The sequence below is a fragment of the Plecotus auritus genome (genome assembly GCF_963455305.1).
Source record: "Plecotus auritus genome assembly, chromosome: 4".
NCBI classification, from domain to species: domain Eukaryota; kingdom Metazoa; phylum Chordata; class Mammalia; order Chiroptera; family Vespertilionidae; genus Plecotus; species Plecotus auritus.
In genome coordinates, this window is record NC_137775.1 from 77226657 (window position 1) to 77247529 (window position 20873).

At 39.6% G+C, this 20873-nt stretch overlaps 1 protein-coding gene across 2 annotated transcripts in view; it reads left to right on the forward strand.

The window, feature by feature from the left end:
* KHDRBS2 (KH RNA binding domain containing, signal transduction associated 2) overlaps positions 1–20873 on the forward strand; it is a 554124-nt gene that overhangs the window by 529313 nt on the left and 3938 nt on the right. The window lies entirely within an intron of this gene.

Genomic DNA, 20873 nt, shown 5'->3' on the forward strand with positions numbered 1-20873 from the left:
GCTCCACATGATGAAGGTGTAACCCTGCATTAGGATGGCATTTGGATGGTCCAGACATCAGGAGGAAAGGAGGAATTACATTCCACTTGGACTCACAGTCACCAAACTGACTAATTTCTCTCAGTGGAATATCACTAGGCTGAGCTCAAAAATAGGAGTAGAAAGGTAAACCAATATTACAATTGCCATTCATAAGCTGATTACTTATATATTTTTTTTCTCATGTATTGCTTTATAATAAATTGTAATATTAAGTATTCTTTATCTCCACTTAATAATGAGGAAACTGAACCACAGAGGTTAAGTCAACTTCTGTTTTTATATTCTCATCAATGGTTAGAACACTATTAATTAATTGCTGTGACCACACACAGGGTACCTAATGTAGCTCTGTGCTAAGCAACACATGATGAGGATTAGAGACCATGGAGATAATCCTCATTACACATTATATGTATATCTATATAACCAATCCCCATTAGTACCCTGCAGGGTACACACTCACATTGTCATCTGCATGTTACAAATGAGGAACTAAGGCTTAGGGCATGCAGCAACCTGCCTCAGTTAAACAATCAGCAAAAGACATAGCAAGAATGTGAACTCAAGTTTGTCTCATTTTGTTTCTGTTGTCGGGAGTGGAGGCAGAGTTCTTTGGACCATGGGAGAAAGAGAACAGGATCTGTTACTTTAAACTTGAATTTGTTTTAAAGAAAAGATATTCAGCTTAATGAGATCTTATCTAAATCTTGCCAACTGCTGTCCTAATAATCTAAGGGGATGAAGATTTTCTACAGTATTTCACAGGAAAAAAATAATTAATATACAATGAGTACCAGACTTCAGCTTCTCCAGCATCAGTCCCATGGACCTAATCTTTTGCTGCTGAGAGAGATAAGGATATTCTCTCTTTTTTTTTAAATTTCTTTATTGATTAAGGTGTTACATATTCTCTTAAAAACAACTTAAACATATTTTCAGAAATTATTTCACAGAAATAATAGGTGATGGACATGTTTACATAGGTCCAGCCCAGTTGGTGAGCTACCATAGAAAGTATAGCTTTTATTTTGTTCTCTATATTCTTCCCTCATTGGAAAAGGGGCTCAAAGCCGTCATCTGGTCTTTATTAAGAACATATCCCAAAAAACAGGCCTTCTCCAAAGCCACATGCATGGGCCAGCCAGGCTGAGCTGAAAGATTGCCCAACACCCCAGGGCAGCTCCCACCACCCCCCATACTGCAGCATTCTCTAAATTCAACACAGCAATAAGTATATCTCCATTGTTCCAGCACATTCTTAATCAAATGGGAATCAAGCCTCCTGCCTTGTAAAATTAGTTACTGAGGATGATAGATGAATAGGTTACAATATGGGCCTTTCTTTAATTCATTCAACTTTAGTCCACATAAGTATTGCCAGGCTCTAGGAATATGATGGTGTACAAGATAGACTTTGTCCCTCCCTGGGTTCTACTGTCTGTCTACTGTTGAGAAACATGGCTACATATAAAAAATGGTGCCATGTTTTAAACTATGTGATGCATGAGTTCTACAGAAGGTCAGAGACCTTTACTCTTGAATATTTATTTAATGGGTAACACATGTAAGCCATTGTCTCAATCCTGGGCATACTGCAGTGAACAATCTCTTGCAGTTGCATGCTAATGAGAAGACATTATTTACGCATCACTTTTTAAAAATGAAATTTCATTTGCAAAAACACAGTTATTAGTTTTTACACTTGTCACATAAACCTGAGAAAAATCACACTATGAGCTTTACTTTACAGCTTTGCATGGCAGGGATGGAGTTGATGATATATGACTGGGTAGTTGGTAATGAGATGAGATTTCTAATTCCAAATTCTTTACATTTTATTTTTTATTAAATTGATTGGGGTGATATTGGTTAATGACATTATGTAAGTTTCAAATGCACAATTCTGTAATACATCATCTGTAAATTGCATTGTGTGGTTACCACCCAAAGTCATATCTCCTTCCATCACCACATACTAGTACTTGACCCCCTTTGTCCTTTATAGGCTAACACCATCTAAAGCAATAGGAAAAAGTGTGTGAATACAAACTATTGCTTCTCAGACCTAATGGAAATTCAGGAGCCACAGTCAGGAGATCAGACCTTAGCTTTGTAAACGATGGGTCTTAACATTGTTTTTTGGGGGGTTCTTTTGTTTTTTTGCTGAGGAAGGAGGCTGCTCACAAGCCAGGATTCCAGCCTCCCTAGTTCATCCCATCCCCCCAAATCCTCTGGGCTCACTGTGGTCCATTTGTGGTAAATACTGGGCAACAGAGTAGGGGGCAGGGAACTCTGAACAAAAGTGCCTAATTTTTAAATGATGCCAATGTATACTCATTTTATTTTATAAGACCTTTTTTTTGCCACAGGTGTTTAAAAATCTAAGCAGATACAGAAGTCTGATTAACCTAAAAATAAGTTATTTATTTTCTTACTGTAAAAATAATACAGTATAGAAAATTTAGGTCTAAAAAGAAGGAAATTTAAATTACCCTAAATTAGACTACTATATTTATTTATTCTTTACTTTTTGATATACATTTTACCAATTTTTAATCATCATGATACATATTCTATTTTTAAAATACAACTTAGACTGCTTTAGAAAAATTCCTTTAAGATTTTTCTATCCTAAGATAAAGAAGAAAGGTTTACTTTCAGTTTGTTGTTTTTTTAACTTCACCCAAGGATATTTTCTCCATTGATTTCTAGAGTGGGAGGGAGGGAGAGGGGGGAAAGCAAGAGAGAGAAACATTGAGGTGAGAGAGACACATCGATTGGTTGCCTCCCACACATGCCCCTACCCGCCGAGGTATATACATGCCCTTGACCAGAATTGAACCTAGGACACTTTGGTCTGCTTTAAACACTGAGCAAAACTGGCCTCTTATTTTGTACCAATACGAAATACAAAGTTTAAAATATTTTCACATGTACTATCAGAATTAACTATTAATATGTTCAGTTGAAAAGGAATAGCCCCTTCTCTTGTGTAACCAAGAAACAAAGAAAATACTTGCATGTCAATCCATGTGGTCATGAGATTTAAATTTGATAATTTTCATACTCTCATATCCTACGTACATTGACAATAGGAAAAGGACCAGGTCAAATGATGAGAAAAAGTAAGTCCTCAGCATGATAGCCTTGAAGCCTAACTAAATTAATAGACAGTACGTGCACTCAGCCTTGGTATTAAGTATTATGTAGAGTGAGGTTTAAGTACGGAATTCTGGCTGTTCATCCTATGCTACCTAAATAGGCAGAAGAAAAAATTTAAATATGTGGAACAGTGATTTAAGGATCCACTTATGTCATATATAGCTTGATGTTGCTTATTTTTCTATACCTCACATATTAACTAGTATCCACTTATATATCATCTTTAATAAACTCTGAACAATCTTTAACATCAATAACATTTATTCCCAAATGTAAATCTTGCATCTCCACTTATTTGTTCACTTTCATTCTGAATTAATAATTTCTCTCTAACATTTGGGCTGTATAATGGGTATAGATATTAAATCTCAATGGAATGTCTGTATTTTTATAAAATCATAGCCCCAAATCTCAGTTTCCCAGCAACACCCTGGATTCAAATAGTATGTGGGGAGGTCAGGGTCAATTGCTGCAAACTCCCTCCTCTCCCTCAGGCTGGCAGAAAGAACTGTGGGGCAAGCTGAGGTATGGGCAAGGAAAGGAGGAATGGTCTCCGGGATAATTGTGTCCTGCACTCAAGACTCACAGACGCATTGCTCATTCAGGATCCCTTAGGAAATGGCCTTAAATAAACCAGTAGAAGTAAAAATCCAGTCATTCACTTTGAATCTTCATACATTGTGTTGTGTGCATCACCAAATGAAGTAGTACTTGTCTCTTTGGGGCCTCTGATCCATATTGAAAGAACAAATATGTTGACTTCCAAGAAAATCAAGTATCATTTGGGGCTTCATAACAATTAAATTATTCAAGATATTTGCAAAAATGTAATATTAAACTATTTTTCTTATAGCAATATAAACATAAATGTTTAAATAAATATTAGGATGAAAATAAATATGATCATTATTTATTATATTATTTAATGTATTAATATTTATTAAAAATTTCATTACTATTTATTAACACTTAATTAATGCTACATAATTTAATTAACACTTAAAATATTAAAATACCGATAACTTGAATTTGTTTTTGAAACCTGAATTTTTGACTTACAGGAATTGCAAACCAGTTTCTGCATTTTTAAAATATTTCCTAATTTATGATTCATCACAGTTGTTTTGGATAAGTCTAATTAGGTCGTAATTCAATAAGAGAGCATTTTAAATACGGTACATAGATCAGCTTGTCTAAGCAATGCTCCACCTAAGAAATACCCTCTAAATTCTCCTTGAGACTGACAGCTGAGAACGGACAGCAACAGTATCTTCTTGGAGAAAAGAGTGTTTATTAAAATGTATTTAATGTGTGAACTGAAGAGCCAATTATGCATCCATTCTTTAGTGGCATTTTAGATGACAGCTGTGTGGAACCAAGGAGGATAATATTAATACACTGTCTTGAAATCAATGAAAGCAAAAAGAATTTTTGTGTCGTATTCTAGGACATTTGAGTGCCTCACTTCAAGTCAATTGCAGAACATGAATGTATTAATTTTGTGTTGAGAAACTGGAATGATGATTCTCCTGGTGTGAAAATAAGCCCTACATTAGTTAATCTGTAAAACAGCAAAGGAAAATGAAGCTAACTGGCCATCATGCTAGCCATGTGACTCCAGAACAAAGACTGTCTCTTTTCAATAGTAAATAGAAATACAAATTTGAGGACATGTGCTTTTACAAATGAAGCTGAATTTTCTTAATATGGGCAAGATTTTATCAGTCATTTTAAAAACTAATACAAACTATTTTTTTAGGATTTATAAATATTGAAGTTGTTACATGATAAGCTATTGAGAACAATACTATGATTTATTCAATTTAATTTTAATATAGGTTGTTGAATTTTACTTTTAACTGAAAGACTAATGATATTGCATTTTTAAATTCAGTTGTAAAATTAACTTAAAATTTTTAATTTTCTGTTTCTTACTATCTCAGAGGTTACCACGAGGTGGATATCCAATCCAACTTGTCTTGATAATAAATGCAGATTATGTTGCCAAGGCAAGGAACTATCTAAAAGAGCAATGTACCATACCACTACTTCGTTACTTGCATTGCTAATGCTGTTAACTGTTTCAATTATGTTCTGAATTGTGCACTCCTAAATTCAGCAATTTCAGGCAAAACTGGAACCTACTTGTCAGTATTCTAGATCAGAGATTTTTTTTACCTTAATTACACATTTAAGAATCACCTGGCGAATACTGAAAAAATACCAAGGTCCAATTACCACCTCAGATCAGCTATATCATAATCTTTGAGAATGAGAACTGGGTATCAGTTTTATAGATTTCTGGGTGATCCTACTGCAAACTAAGGTTCAGAGTAAGTTTTAAATAGATGCATGCATGGGAGCAGGATGAAAAATAGTCTATGAACTTAATATGAATGTGCCATTCATTTGCATTACTGGAGGTAATACTTACGTAATATGCAGACCACTTTTAGAAAATTTGGTATTTTGTAAGTAAACATTGTGGTATAGAACCTGGGATTTTAAATTAACATTTAAATATAGATATATATACACACACACACATTTAGGTAATGGAAATAGAATTCAGTCCCTTTTTGAACCATTGTGTATTGGACAGTTAAATCTCAGACTTGACTTTATCTAAAATGTACCCAACAGATACAAGTCCACAGAAAAAACTCTCATGTTGAGACAATAAAACTAGCCACAGGAATGTGTATTTTTATCACTTTCTTTCCTGCTGAGTTCATGGTACAATCATTTTAACTGAGGGGGAGGGGAGAGTCGAGAGATCTATTGTCAGAATCTTGGGGTGAACAAATACTGTACAAAAAGTATATTCAACATGGTATATATTTATATTTAGAATGTTAAAAAAAGAAACTGGTTTTAAAACACCAAGTACAGAATACAAAATACAAAGCTAGGAAATCATTTTCTTGCCCACTTGGAAATACACCAGCTATGGAAGTATATATCCAGGAGATATGCCTCCTTAGGAAGTCTTCACATAATTTCCAGAGTTTGAGGAGATTTTGTGTTTATTGAAAGAGGTCACGGATTTTTAAAAAGGATACATTGTTTGAAATAAATGTAATACACTTAATTTATCATATATGTCATTATTTACTGACTCCATAGGAACTGCTGAAACTATGCCAGTTCAAAATATAACTATTATTATTGATGATTTATAATCAGTGTGTTTTTGTATTAAACAAATGATTTAACCATACTGGTACCTTGTCAAAACTTTGGCTCAGTGGTAACAAGATATGCCAGTAAAAACCAAAACAAAACCTAGACTAGATAGGTCAGTTTCTCTGGAGAAAGTTATCAGAAGGCTCTTTATACTCAGTGGAGTGCAGGAGCAGCCAATAGACAGATAGTCCAGGAGGCTTTTGGCATTTGGAAGTTCTGTCAGAGATCAGTCCCTTCATGGACAAAGAGCTAAGATTCGGGCTGCTGAGAAGATTGGGGAGAGCAAACAAAAGAGACTGGGTGCAGGGGTGTTTCATTAGTTAGGGGCACATTTCTGCACAGAACTACCTTCATGTTTGGGAGACACCAGGCCACCCTTCTTTCTAACCAGCTGCCTACAAATTTGGCAGTTCCTACTACCCCATCAGGTTTTATAATTTGCCAAAACGACTCACGTAATTAAGTAAAGTGCTATACTACAAATCAGTTTCATTATAGCAAAAGGATAGAAAGCAGAACCAGGCAAAGGGAGAGACACAAAGGCCAGGTCTGGAGAGTCCCAAACGTGATGCTTTTGAAATTTTCAGGGCTACATTATTCTCTCCAGGCAGCCTGATGTTTAACAAAAAGTATTGCCAACCAGGGAAACTCATTTAAGCCTCAGTGTTCAGAATGTTTTTATGGTTTCATTGTGTAAGGATGATTGACTGAACCATCATCTCACTATTCATCCTCCTCCCCTTTACAGGTTGGGCTAATATCACAAGGTCAAAGCCCACCCCCTAATCTCATGGTTGGTCTTTCTGGTAGGACCAGCTCCCATCCTGAGTCATCCCATTTGCATCAACTATCAGGTGTGGTCAGAGGGATCCACCATGGATCCAGTTGCTCCAAGAAATTCTAGGGTTTAGAAGTCAACTCACAGTAGTCAGGGACAAAGGCTAGCCAAGATATTTTGTGACACAGGTGGTAAGATGAGAGCACCAACCTAGGAAAGGTGAAATAGGCACATTGGGACAAAATCCCAGAGATTTAGAGCCAAACAGCCAGTTTAACATTTCTCTGAGCTTAAAGCCCGATTTTTTTTCTCCCTCCCATGGTGTTGGTCTGAGAACACACTGGGCTCATTTCTGTTCTCAAATATAGAAAGGAGGGATTTAGGGAGAGTAAGACAATCAAATAACTACAAATGCATTATCTTTATCTGTGAAGCTATGTCACCAAGCCTGCCATCTCCAGTGAATTAAAGACATTATTGGAATTCTTTGAGAAGAGAATTATTATTTTATATCACCATTTTTATTCCTTCTTCCATTATTTTTCATAAATCAGTGGCTGAATTCTCTAGGCTTTTCATAGATTCTGGATTTTATTTGGCAATAATAAAAGTAGTTTTTAAATCAAGCAGACAAGCTTCTGTTATATCCAATTATTATTCACTATTTTTTTTCTGTACCTTCCATTTTGGAAATCCTTTCTCTAGCTGGCATCTCTGTCTCCTTTTTACTTAGATGAGATCTTAATTCCAGTCTAAGAAGATAGATATTTATTTAAATTTGAGAACTACTGGCCTGCATTACTCGACAGCTTCAAGATATTATATAGCAGAGTCAAGAATAAAATAATAAGTTTAAATTTTAAGTACATATGTCAGTCATTAATACATGGTAATTAGAAATCAAATGGTATAAATTGAGTCAGTTTATTATTAAATATGATAATCTGTAAAATGTATAAGGTAAGGATTAAAACTGAGTAAGCAATTAAAAAATACCACCACCACCAAAGGGAAGGAGTCTTATACTAATCACAACTAATACTATTTCACTTACAGTGATTTTTAACATTCCAAATCAAGGTAGCCTCACCTGGGAAGCTAATAAAAATCACCCACTGAAAGCTAAACTACTTGGAATGTCATTCTTCGTGCAATTTTTTTTACCCTCCTGGAGTTCGTAATCAGAAACAGCAGTAATTCAAACAATCTAGGCCAGGGGTGGGCAAACTTTTTGACTCGAAGGCCACAATGGGTTCTTAAACTGGACCGGAGGGCCGGAACAAAAGCATGGATGGAGTGTTTGTGTGAACTAATATAAATTCAAAGTAAACATCATTACATTAAAGGGTACGGTCTTTTTTTTTTTTAATTTCAATAGTTTTATTCATTTCAAACATTTTAACAAGAAGAATGTAAACACTAATTATTATAATTTGAAACTTCAAAAAATGGAGGAATCATAGCACAATAACATACCTTATATTGAAGATGGCAAAGGCAAAATAAAATTGCCTAACAAAGGAAAGGTACAAAAGCCTTTCAAATTAAACTTAAATATAATAAAATAATTTAAAACTAAAACAAATAGAAAAGAACAACATGTGTAAACAGTAAATTAAACATTTTCTTTAGTGCAACTTCCAAATTATGCCTGGGACGTAGATGTAGATGGCAATGTAGACTGGGTTGAAAGGTTTTTGATCTTTAAAACATCAACTTCAGTGGGAACAGTGTTGTTGGTCTCCTTTTTAGCTAATGCTCTGATACTGTGCTCTCCAGGGGTGAGTCTCCCTACATCACCACGATAACGTGTCTACACATTCCCAGGGTGATGTCGGGGGACCCGTCCGCGGGCATTACAAGGAGCCTCTGAAAGATTGAGAGGTTGTTCCTTCTACTGAATGGGCGGATATAAATCCGCCCACTCAGAAGAAGGAGCTGCGGCCGTCTTTCCCGACGTTGCCATGTTAACACTACTGCTGGTGAAGGAGTGGAGGGGAGAGCAAGAGAACCCTCTGCTCTTTTGGCTCCACAGGCCGGATAGAACAGCCGAACAGGCGGGATCCGGCCCTCGGGCCGTAGTTTGCCCACGGCTAATCTAGGCTTAACACTGAAGATGAAATTGTAGACCATACTATGATCTGGAAATTAAATATATGCATGAAGTAAACTTAGTGGTATTAAACAAGGGTAAGTAGATAAATGGAGATGGGTTAAGAAAAATGGCTCTAAGATTTCCATACCTAAACTGAAAAAAGAAACTGGGTTTAATTCCTAGGTTAAAAATTCAAGCCATGGCCACAGACCCACATTACACTAAACCAGTGGTCAGCAAACCGCAGCTTGTGAGCCACATGTGGCTCTTTGGCCTCTTGAGTGTGGCTCTTCCACAAAATACCATGGCCTGGGCGAGTCTATTTTGAAGAAGTGGCATTAGAAGTTTAAGTTTAAAAAATTTGGCTCTCAAAAGAAATTTCAATCGTTGTACTGTTGATATTTGGCTCTGTTGACTAATGAGTTTGCCAACCACTGCACTAAACCAAAGTAAAGTTAATAGAGAAATACCAAGCATCAATTAGTTAGTCCATGAGTGTATTTCAGAATTTTAGCCTCAAAAATTTCAACAGTTTTCCTCATAATAGATTATTCATATATTTATCAACTGTCTTCTTGAAGTTACCCATTTATCTTTGCAATATGTAGCACATTTTAAATATTTATATTTGTTGTTTATGTAAAGTTTGAACTTTGGAGTTAGTTGTTATTTCTTTCACTAGTGGCCCAGTGCACGAAATTTGTGCATGGAGGGGGGTTCCCTCAGCCCAGCTGCACCCTCTCCAACTGGGGACCCCTTGGGGGATGTCTGACTGCCGGTTAGTCGGACATCCCTCTCACAATCTGGGACTGCTGGCTCCTAACTGCTCACCTGCCTGCCTACCTGATCGCCCCTAACTGCCTCTGCCTGCCTGCCTGATTGCCCCTAACCCCTCTGCCTGCTTGCCTGATCACCCCTAACTGCCTCTGCCTGCCTGATCGACCCTAACTGCCCTCCCCTGCCGATCTGATCTCACCAACTGCTCTCCCCTGCTGGCCTGATCTCGCCCCCAACTGCCCTCCTCTGCCAACCAATTTGGTTCTGATTGGTCAGTTTCTATGCCAGTCAGTGTCTCTGGGCCTATCAACAGGGCCTGATCAGAAAGGCGGGGCTGATCAGCAGCCCTGGTGGAGGCCTGGAGAGAAATGGAGGCATGGCTGCTGGCCAAACTGGGACAGAGAGAGAGAGGCAAGTGCTGATCAAAAGCTTCCACAGAGGCAACAGATCAGTCCCTGCTTCTCTCTTCAGGCCTCTCTCTGGCCCTGAGTCACTGCCCCCTCAGCAGTCAGCGCTGGGGCACCATGCCTGCAGCAGAAGCAGATTGACTTCTGGTTGGTCGAGCCTCGGTCGTTAGTGGATGTTATGACCCAGGATTTTTATATATTAGGATGGTTAAAATGACCAAATGGAAACATCTGCTTTCAAAAGCCACTTAGGGATTTCACATAAAGACTTTTTCAAAGATTAGGTGGATGTGGCTGCTTTTGAAGAGAATTTTAGTATTTAGGACAACTTCCCCAATAGCAAGAGAGGCTCCTCTTCAAAAGCTCCAAAAAACCTAGCCCATCTCTAGTTTATAAGATCCCTATAGGAAACATTATCTTTCTTAAGATTTATCAAAAAGCTAATCCATAAACATTTACTAATTGTTAAGGAAAATATAATTTTTTTCAACTCATTAAGTAAAGTGAAATCATGCATTTGCCAAAATTTAATGGGTATCTTAAATGGGTTTGTTCTCCTGGTTCCATTTCCTAATTGACTCTGAGTCTATTTCTTTGAAAAACTAAGATGACTTTCCTTTTGAGAAATATATTTTAAAATTTTAACTTTACCAACAACACTCCTTGTATTTCCAGACCCAATAATTTTTTTCAATGAATACAACAGAATACTTGTACTTTAAGAGATCATTGTAGTCATCAACTCCAATTGTCTAGAATGAAGTCAAGGGTCAGCTCAAGCTAGGCCTAGCATGGAATTTCTTGCTAAGGGAATTGGGTTTAATCTTGAATGTACTATAAGAGCAATTGAACAGGCCTAATCAATTGTACTTGGTAAAGTACCTCTAGCTCAAAGGTAGAGAAGAGTAGAGAGCATATATACCTACACATACACACACAAACATACACATACAAACACATACATATACACAGAATGGAATATATATGAAACATATATGATAACAATTAATTAAATATACAATAGTAATTAATATACAATGTCATATATTTTATATTACATATAATTTATTATATAATGTTATTTTGTAGTTTAAAATATAAATATTTTATATTGTGTTGTATATTATAACTATAAAATATATGCAATATTAATGGATAAAGTCATGGAAGACACAAAAGATAACTAGGTAGCTAGCTTTCTGGGTGAATATAATAATGGTTTGCATCATTTGCCAATGATAAATTTGAGAAGAGTATTAGGCAGTATGGAGAAAAAGGTAAGTTTAGTTTCAAAAAGTTGACTTTGAGACATCTGAAGAGATGTCTCACAGGCAGTTTGATATGCATGTCAGCAGCTCAGGATGTTTTTGAGACAATTAAAATGTGTCCATCAGTATTTAGAATAAGAGCCTTGCATAGGGGTCTTTCAACAAAGAAGAGGCTGAACTGGAATTCAAATGCAGCCCTGGGGGCAAGACTCTTGGGACTCCCATTCAAAGTGAGGGATCCATCTGAGGGAAGCCTGAGACTTCTTTTATGGGTATAAAATAGAAATGTAAGTTACTTAAATATAATTAATGTATTCAATAAACAATTACCAGGTGTCTGCCATGTGCATCATAAGATTCTATAGCTGAGAAAGAATATTTAGAAAGTTCTAGTCCTTTATTATTCTCAAAGTGGATTATCTCAAGTGTTACTTTTTTTTAACAGGATACATCTAATTAACAATTTGAAACAGTGATAAAAGCTGTAAATGCTTTCCATAGACTGAATTTCCTGAGAGCATTAACCGACGGTGAACTAAAGTTAACTCTTCTTGGAACATAATTCACTATGTTCATCTGTCAAAACAGATGCTGGTCATATATTTCTCCTTCAGTATTTTTCCCTTTTACCATCTGCATCTTAAAACAATAAACTGATTGATTATAAATAGTGGCCATACAAATTGTGTAGATGAAATAGTTGAACCATTAATATTTTTAAATGCTCAGAGCAGAGCATATAATCCTACCATTCACTTTGAGTGAATGAACACCTAGATTTGCACCTTAACAAATTCAATTCATGCAGCCCACATTCTCGTTAACAACATTAAAGCTACAATCTCACTCATTTAGCTAATTAAGTGTTTGTTGTTGAAATCACCAATTAGTATATAAACCAAGAGGAGTGAAATAAAATTAAGTCCTATTTTTAGGAAACAAAAGGAAAGGGTAAAGAAGGGGCAGTCAGGAATTCTTTTAGATGAAAGGGGTGGTGGAAAGATGATAAGACAGTTACAGATAACAATTCTGAGTTATAGCCTGGCCAATGTGTGGCTCAGTTGACCTATGAACCAGAAGGTCACATGTCCAGGTTTCAGGCTCGATCTCCAGTAGAGGGCATGCAGGAGGCAGCCAATAGATGATTCTCTGTCACTGATATTTCTATCTCTCTCTCTCTCCCTTCCTCTCCCTGAAATCAATAAAAACACTTAAAAAAATTCTGAGTTATAGTTTTCTCATCTTAAAAAGGAAGGCAACATTAGCACATATCTTGCAGGAAACCTGTATCTGCTGATAATATACATAAAATGCCTAACACTGCACTTCACCCTTAGAAAGTATAATGGTAATATCTTTAGTTTTAGTAGGATAGTTTAAAGTTACATAAAGAAAATAGATGTTATTATATGAATTACAACAACAATAAAATATCTAAGTAACATATATTCTTTGGGAATAAATAACCATAAAACAACAAGTATATATTTGAAATATGTTTTCACAAAGAATTATACTCTTCAGAAAGTTCAGAAACTTTACCGAGACCAACCAACTGGTCTCAATGGCTTAGAGTCAGTGTGAATTTTCATCAGCCTTGTTGTAATGTTCTTTAATGACTGACAAACCAAAACACTGGCAGCCAGTAGTACTAGAGTTTAACTTAGGCTTCCTACTTTACTTGTGGTTTTTGCACATTGCTTTATAATGCACCAAAAATAAACAGCATGTGTGTTTTAAAGGGCTTTTCAGGAATATAAACGACTAGCTATGTTGGTATAGCAAAGTGTGAACACAGAGCTGTGCTCTCAGGAATAACCATGATTCCTGTAAGGTTCGAGGTGCAGGAAACGGGAGTCGGAGACCAAGGCATGCTAAAGAGGAGGTTTACTCTGCACTAACAAGCGAGATTCATTACAGAGGAGGGTAGAAAGACCAGGATTAGAGGAGGGGGAGGAGGAGGAGAAGGAGGACCTCAGCCAGGCTGTCTCACAGATTGGGAGAGACAACAACACATACAGCGGTGAACACGCCTTTTGAGGGGAGGAACAGGAAGGGGTTGGGCCCAGGGCGAAATGGGAAGGGGTGGGGCCCAGGGCACTCGACACGCTCTGATTGGTGGTTGAATGTCTCGGGGATGTCCCAGCGCAGACACCGGTTACGTCATAACTCCACCCACCAGTTGGGGGGAGGGAGGATCTATCATTCCAGTCTTTTGGTGATATTTAAAAAAAAAAAATTGAGAGTCCAGGCAAGGTCAGAGGGTGAAGGTCCATTTTCCATAGCTACTTCCTGCTGAGAGGGGGCGTCATTAGGGGCATCTACCCAGGGTCTCAAGGATTCTGGTGCTAGGTTCTGAATTCAAGGCCAGATAGATCTCTCCCACCTTCTGGTTGGTGAACGCCTGCATTCTGTTCTGCAAAAAACTAGTGAAACAGCACATGAGACAGGGGCCAAAGAGCAAAATTAAAGGAATAGATACCAGTGGGCCTAATGATGGGAGGAGCCATGGTGTAAGTGAGCGGAAAAACAGGGAGTGTTTTCCGTGCTGGACGAGGGGTGCAGCAGCATAATTTCCCCAAGGGACTGGTTGGTGAAGTCTCAAGAGCAATCTTGTTGAGTCTCTTGGAAGGTAAAAGCTGGTCCTGAGGCTGCCACAGCATCACTTGTCTGGTTTTGCTGCTTTTCTGGGCCTGGAGCTGAAATATAACCTGGGGGTAAGGTTCTTGAGGAGGACTGAGTCCCCCGGCTGGAGGGCTGGTCCTTGGGAGTCTTGGTCGGCTGGTTCTGGCCTGGGCAGAAACCTGTCAGAGTGTTCCCGGAGCTTAAGAAGGTGGGGCTCTTTGGTGTAGCCCGGATTCCGGTCAGGGCCATGGGCAGGAGGTCCAGCCAGGAGCTGTGAATTTCTAGAGAGAGTTTAGTTAGATGGTCTTTAAGGAGGCTGTTGATCCTCTTGATCTTACCCAATGATTGTGCATGGTAGGGTATGTGCAGTTTAGTTAAATCAGGATTAGAGAGAGGAAAATCTGAGAGTCCCGTCCAAGGTTGAGTGAGGGCCTCTGACGACCTCAGGGCAGGAGTGTGTTGCCATAGGTTGGGTGGAGGCAGCGGGAAGGAGAGTGGCTGAGTTCAAGGCTGGGGACTGGGTTAGGGAGATGTCAGGACTCTCGAGGAACAGGAGATGGAGTTCCTGCATGCGAGAGGGGGCAAGGAGACATAAGGGTCGGTGGGACAGAAGATCCTGTAGTCTATGGGTGTAGAAGACCTGTAAGGGTTGCTGGAGAAGAGTGCTGGGTTCTAACGAGCATTGTCGGTGGTCTCTGGGTAAGGCCTGGCCAAGCAGATGAGGACTGTCTCTAAACCCCTGGGGCAGGACCATCCAGGTGAGTGGGTCCTTTTACAATTCTTGTCAACAGTTAACTTTAGAACTTCTTTCTTTCATTCAACATACCTTCCATTAAATATTTCTAAACATGTCTAGCAATTAATGTTTCAGTATTGTATGCTATTTAAAATATTTAGAAAAGGCAGGGGGAGGAGGGAACAGGCTCTGAAGCCTGTTTCCAGGCCTCTAACCACTTGAAATTTTAAAACTGCCACTTTTTTTCCTGGAGATAAAGATCTAAGTTTCTGATAAGCCTGTGCTGGCAAGAAAGTTGTTCTCTAGGAAGGGTGGAGTGGGGGAGAGGGCGGGGTGAAAAGGCACTGAGGCCAGAGCAGTTTACAGAGCATTAAAAGGTGATTTGCCATCAATACCCATGACTGAGATCGTGGAAGGGAAGAGTGGCCCAGAAAAAGGAGGGCAGGACAGAGAAGGTAGCCCCCGTGTCGATTAGGAAGGAGACCGGCTTACCCACTACCTTGAGCGTTACCCTGGGCTCGGCGAGGGTGATGGGGGTCATCGAGTCCGGACATCTTCAGTCTTCGGCCAGTCTTCAGTCATGGCCAGTGGCAGGTCATGACCTGGAAGGGCAGCCCCTCTACCCTGAGCCGCAGAGTGCCCGTCACTTTTCCAGGGGCAGTCACTTTTACTGCATGCTGGGCAGGACTTGGTTGGAGCCAGGGGGCGGGGCACTGCTTTGCCCAGTGGCCTTCATTTCCACACTTGAAGCATCTTCCAGGTGGCGTTCGTCCTCTCGTTGCACCCCCACCACGCACAGTCCCCTTTGGACCATGCATGGCTGCCGTCAGCCTCAGAGCTGCTACCAAGCCTTGAGTTTGCAGATTCACCTTTTGTCGAAGGCGGGCTTACTCTGCCTGCTCCTCACGGCATTAAAACCTCAAATGCCGTGTTCACTGTATCTTGGACCTGAGTCTGAGAAGGCGTTAGGGCAGAGGGTGGCAGAGCAGGCGGCGGGCCATGGGCCAGAGGAGGAGGAGCATGGTGGGGGGTGGCCACACCAGGCCGGGCCTGCGGGGGCGGGTTGTGGTAGGTCTCAGTAATTATTTAAAGAGAGGGGTTGGACTTGCCATTTCAAGATGGCGGCCCCCATGGGAACAGCAGGCCAAGTGGACAGAGAGGGGCGGGATTTGCCGTGTCAAGATGGCGGCCCCCATGGGAATGGCAGGACATGTGGCCAGAGAGGGGCAGGACTTGCCATTTCAATATGGCGGCCCCCATGGGAACGGAAAGCCATGCAGCCAACATGGCAGCTGCTCACAATACACAAGGGAAGAGCAAACCAAAACAGAAATCTCACTTAGCTATTTGGAGCGGCTGGCGGGACGGCGGGCGGGTGGCTCTCGCGCTGCGAGGCGGCCTATGGTCAGCTCACGGCCTATGGTCAGCTTGCGGCCTGAGGCGGCGACGGTGGCTCCCACAGCAGTGGCTGACAGCTGGGAAAGGGGCGGCCGTGGCAAAGAAGGAGGAAGAGGAGGAAGAGAAGGAGCAAAAGGCAGGGCGGCAGGAGCAGGAGGGTTAGAAATGAGAGATCTGCTGGGTCAAAAGAGTCAGAGACAGAGAGAGGGGCTGAGGACCAGTTTGAGGGGGTTTCTCACTAGCTAGGAGAACCTGGGCTGTGGAATAGAAGGAGCAGATGGAGGGATGGGAGCGCAGATAGAAAAAGGCCTGGATGTATGGGACCTTGGGCCACTTCCCGGCTTTCTGGCAGAAATTACTGAGGTCAGTGAGGATGTTAAGTCCCACTTTTGGGTCATCTGGACCCATTCCAATTCATACTGAGGCCATGCCATGTTACAGAAGTAGCCAGATTGGTGAGAGACACCCTAGAGGTGTCTTTGGATCTGGTTTAGATTTTTCATTGCCCATTCGAATTCCTGGGGTTGGGTAGCGAAGGCCAAGGACCAGCGTCCCAGTCTTTGAGCCAAGGCTATGAACAGGGAATCCGAGGGACAGTAGAGGACGTCTCCTCTACTTCCTGGGGTACAGACGGAGGCCAAAAGGTCGGAGAACCGAGGGGGGCAGAAAAGTCTTCGCTGCCTCCCCAGGTTCAGAACCCCTCCTGCAGGGGCCTGGAGGTCAATGCCCGGAAGGCAATCTCTGACGCAGGCCGTGGTTTACGGACAGAGACGCCAGAAAAACCACAAGGAATTAGCACGGGCTGGGACTTACCACTGACGCTGCCGAACCAGGGAGAGGAGGCTGAGGGTCCTGAGCCACGAGGAGAGAAGAAGGGGGGCACCCCGGACCATGAAAGGTCAAATGGGATGCTCACACCCACCCAGGTTTTCAGCATCAGATGTAAGGTTCGAGGCGCAGGAAACGGGAGTCGGAGACCAAGGCATGTTAAAGAGGAGGTTTATTCTGCATTAACCAGCGAGATTCATTATGGAGGATGGTTGAAGGACCAGGATTAGAGGAGGGGGAGGAGGAGGAGAAGGAGGACCTCAGCCAGGCTGTCTCGCAGATTGGGAGAGACAGCAACACATACAGCGGTGAACATGCCTTTTGAGGGGAGGAACAGAAAGGGGTTGGGCCCAGGGCAGAACAGGAAGGGGTGGGGCCTGGGCACTCGGCACGCACTGATTGGTGGTTGAATGTCTCGGGGATGTCCCAGCACAGACGCCGGTTACGTCATAACTCCGCCCACCACTTGGGGGGAGGGAGGATCTATCAATTCCTACATCCTTTCTGAACTGATCTTTAAAAGCTAATTTACCCAGAAAGTGACATTTTAAACCTACTTTCAGAAAGATAAGCATTAAAAGTTTACTTTCCAGGTACTTAAATAATGCCAACTTTTCCTAAAATGGCTCCTTGTCCCTATACTTGATTTCCCCCCTACTCACCTCAACATTTATGTATCTCTGGAGCAATCAGAGAATACAGTTTTGCAACATTAAAAACCACTGAGATTTTTCTTTCCAACTCTGCATGCTCCCCAAAGTACCTGGTCCCATAGCAGGAATGAGAACACTTGGAGAAATGCACACCTCTTAATAGGCCTGATTCTGCTGATAGCAGAGTACTTGAGGGCAGACACTTTTTAAGTCACCAGAGTAACATTTAATGCACCAGAAGAGTTACCTGAGTAATTTGCACCTCTTTATCAAAAGAAAATGCTCCTCAGTGGTGCTTATTAGCATGTAATAGAGATGCACTCTATGGCATTCTATAAAACTTGACTCAACTGGGTAAAAGAAATCAGAGTGAGTTATAAAACCAGAGATGGAGTAATTTTTAAAAGAAATATTGCTATATTTCAAATATATGCAACACTATAATCTAATTGCTAACAATGTGTTTCTGAATAAGAGTCCTGTTTTACTTATTTTGCATAATTGATTTTAAAATTCTGGTTTATTTAGTAATAGCATTTTATTTATGTGTACCTTACAAATATTTATGGTGTTCTTACTACGTGTCTGCCACCTTTAAAAGTCTCTTCTCTCGTAGATCTTAGAATTCAGTTTAAAAAGCAAGGTCAGATGATACAAAATAATTAATGCAGAAAAGTTGTTAAAGAAAGTGAATTCTTGCCCTGGCCAGTGTGGCTCAGTTGATTGAGTCATCCCATACACCAAAGGGTTGCTGGTTTGATTCCTGGTCAGGGCACATGCCCAGGTTGTGGGCTTGATCCCCAGTAGGGGACCTGCAGGAGGCAGCAGATCCATGTTTCTCTCTAACATCAATGTTTCCTCTCTTTTTCCTCTCTCTCTAAAATCAATAAGAAATATTTTTTAAAAAATAAAATGAGTAATCTTAAATAGTTTAAATAGCATCTGAATTCATATTTGCTTAGAAAATTACTTCTTTGAGATGAATAAATGCTAGATTTCAGTCCAAGTTCAAGTGAATGATGGAAATTAGTAGCTCCCTTCTCTAGACTTTCCCCAGCATTTTCTTCAAATATCAATTATAATTGTGTTGTAATCTATTAAATTTCATGTTAGCTTTGTCCTGTGATCTCCTTGAGGCTCCTTAAACTATCATCTTATTCAGGGCTAAGTACAACAACTGGCATATTGGAGATCTTTTGTAAAGAATAAAGAAAGAAAAAGTTTATTTTATGAATGCTTTCTTTGTCCCCTTTCCTTCTTATTTCATATACAAATGGTACATTAAAACCTGAATTAGGAAGTCTAGAAATGGTAGGAATTTGATCAAGGCACTTAAGCTCCGTTTCTCATATCCTAATTTGCTATTTCCAGATCCACAATTCTGTAAACCATTCCAGTAATTTAAACTTAGCAGACAGTTATTTTTCACCTTCTTGAAGTAATAACTTATTTATTTGATCAATTTACATGCATAGTCTAGCCAGTGCTTCTCATCTGACAATGATCCTGATATTGAGAGCATTTACTTCCTCGATTGTTTTCCAGGAGGACAAAGAAAGATTATCTCTAAATTTCATTGTCTGCAATGATTTTTCTTTTAACTGACATCCTAGAATATGTCATGGGAATACATACAATTGGCCAGGACTCCAAAATTTGCATGAAGCCCTAAAATATTTTAAATCCACCTCATCTGCTGAATAGAAGAACCCAAAGAAGACAGACAGATTCTAAGTGTATTCCTAGTCCTTTATAACTTCAAATTTTAGAGAATTCCCACTATGAGAACCTTATAATAAATTTTCTCTTCTTGTGTGTGGATTTTTCCCATGTGCAGCATTCCATGGTGGACTCAAGTTAAAATTCCTTTGGATTTCTAAGAATCATTTATATCTCTAATACTTATAGGGTGGGCCAAAAGTAGGTTTACAGTTGTGAGGATAGAGAGTTTATTCTTATATTATTATTTATTAATATTGTGTTATTTGCTATATGAACAACTGTAAACATACTTTTGCCCCACCCTTTCAGTGAAGAAATCCAAGAGTTTCTGGTGAGCAGTGAGGGGACTGGTAAGCCATAGAAGGTTTAATGACACACTACATGATGACAAAGGAAAAACATCCAGTACAAATCAGAGACCATACATTCACTGAGACAAGCTGGCTTGTATTACTATATGATAATATGAGTGTCTATATTGTGTATAAACACCATGATATTAGAAAAAAATATAGACCATGGAAATTGGAACAAAGAGAAATAATATTTTCCTGATCTCAATTCACTATTATTATTGAGAACATGTAAACAGTGAACCCAAGACCTGAATTAAGTGAAATAAATCCTTAATTTCCTCTACTAATAGTAAGGAATCTCAGAAATCTAAAACTCACTTTGACTGGGTAGAAATTCATTTTGGCTGACTATGTGGTTATAATTTCAGTAGACTGCTAGTATTTCCCCTCTTCCTAGCCTTTTCAAGGAGGAAAGAGCATAGTATTAATTTCCATAAAGAAAACCAAAGAAGAGCACACCTTTGTGCAATGAAACATAATGTTTTTACACCGTTTTATAATGGGATTCCACTATGACTGTTTCACTGAATACAATAGTGAATACTTTTGGTACATAGCTAATTAACCCTTGAGTAAGAAGTCTCACTTCAACTCATATCTAAGATTTTTAGTTTTAGAGCTTTTAAAATTTATGCTGAATTTCTTCAGCTTAGTTGTTAGTTTTCAAGGTTGTCATTGGAAGCTCTTTCTGCCTTAGTCCCTAAAGTTAATCATTCATTCATGCGATCTTCATTGCATTCAAGCCCTATGGGCACTGTATATTTTCCATGCACTTGGAATATAGCTGCAAACAGTGACACTTCTCATTCCAATCTTGGTTAACAGTTGAAAAGTGTAAGG